This window comes from Microtus pennsylvanicus, chromosome 4 (assembly GCF_037038515.1).
Source record: "Microtus pennsylvanicus isolate mMicPen1 chromosome 4, mMicPen1.hap1, whole genome shotgun sequence".
NCBI lineage: Eukaryota > Metazoa > Chordata > Mammalia > Rodentia > Cricetidae > Microtus > Microtus pennsylvanicus.
This window is the reverse complement of record NC_134582.1, coordinates 93180955-93182772: the sequence shown is the minus strand read 5'-3', so window position 1 is coordinate 93182772 and position 1818 is coordinate 93180955.

Below are 1818 nucleotides of genomic sequence, written 5' to 3'. Positions count from 1 at the left end.
TTCGTTTCCCTGTTGGGAACGAAAAGGCCAAGCAGTGAAGGCACGGGGCAGTGGCAGCCTCTGTTGATCTAATCACACACCAAGACCCCGAGATTTCAGGACCACCTTGAGCTGCTATCAGCAGAAAGGAGAAAAATGGGCAAAAGTGGGTGGGGTTTCACTCGCATGAGTCAGATTCTTAGCCAGAACTGAACTGTGATTTGAGGCCTGGCCTCAGGGGCTGTGATGAAACCATTTCCTAAGAGCACCTCCCTGTTATTCAGCCCTGCCCTCACTTAGGGTGAAAAAGAAAGGCATTCAAAGCGGCCTCTTCTTCCTGCCATATGCGTTCTAACTCACACTGGCTACAAAAATGAATGCCGCCAGCTGCTCTGACTGAACCGGCCTTGAGCATGGCTGAGAGCCATTGCCGGGACTGAGGTATAACTCACGCCAACACGCTAATCTCACGGCAGGTGGCAATCAGAGCTCCCGGCCCCGCCTTGAGAAACTGAAGTTAAATTAGGGAGATTGCAACACCAACGTGAACACTTGAGAGTGTTCCCAGCGCTCTGCTCTATGCCGATGAAAAAGAAATTGACATTATAAGAAGTGTAGATGGCGATTTTTAAAATCGGGGCTTCTCAGCAGCATTTCTGAAAATCACCTGGCTTTTATTAGTCGCAACCTCTCTAGACCGAAAGTCTTTATTCCTGCGTTAACAACAGGGGAAACTGGCAGCATCTGTAACCGCGCTCCTCATCGTAGGTTGAGCCTCCTGCAAATGTTTAACTGTGGTTTGCCAAACACCGAATTTCCAAAACTATTCTTTCGGGACTTCAGGCAGCATCTCTTGCTCACTCCTTCTCTTTTTTTGTGTCCTCGAATTCTAAGACAGCAGGTTTCAAACAAGCATTTCTTCCCACTTTCCTGACCTGAACGGACCTGAGCTAATAGGCCAAACTATTGTAATTAATATAATTTCTGTGTGATTACTCAGGCCTGGGTGGCCCAGAAACAAAAAAAATCAGTCTCCATCTACAAAAAAATTAGTTATGAAGTAGCAACAAAAATAATTTATGGTCACCACAACATAAGGAGCTGTATTAAAGGGTCACTGAATTAGAAGGTTGAGAACCATTGGCATAAAGCAGAGCTCTGGGAACCCTCTCAAGCATTGACTGCTGGTTGTTTGACACATGAGTCTTGCAGTTGAGAAGGAAGGCAAGTGCCTTCCTTTACTGAATCGCTCCCTCCTGTCTACAGAACGCCGTCTCCCATTATACTGATATTGATTCTACTGAGTGTGGCTCAATCTGCCCTTCTAGTTTTTTGCCATTCTTCCGGGACACTCCCTTTATGTCCCTGAAGACTGTGGTTCCTTCCGGCTAACAGAATCTCTCTTCACTCCTTCCTGTCTTTATTCCTGGTGACTGCAGCATCTAGGTGCCATCCCTCCTAACAGGAAATCTTTCTAATATCTGAATAAAGATGCTATGGCTTGTGTCTTGAATGTCCCCTCTGTGGGTCCGTGTGTTGGAGGTCCAAAGTGGTGCTAGTGGAAGGTGGTGGCACTTTCAGAGAAGGGGGGGGGTAAGATCATTGGAGGTGTATCTTCACAGATCTCAGGACCCCCACCTCTCATTCTATGGCTCCTGAGGTGATGGCTCATTATTGCCCAGAACCTCCAAGCCTGTGAGTCTCAATACTTTTCTCTGTATATGTCTCAGGTATTTATTGTAGTGGCAGAAAGCAGATTAGCATGAAGGCATCCCAGTCTGATTGTGAACACTCCATTCTCTTCATCCCTCTGGGCTTCTCTGCGGGGTTGACACAATC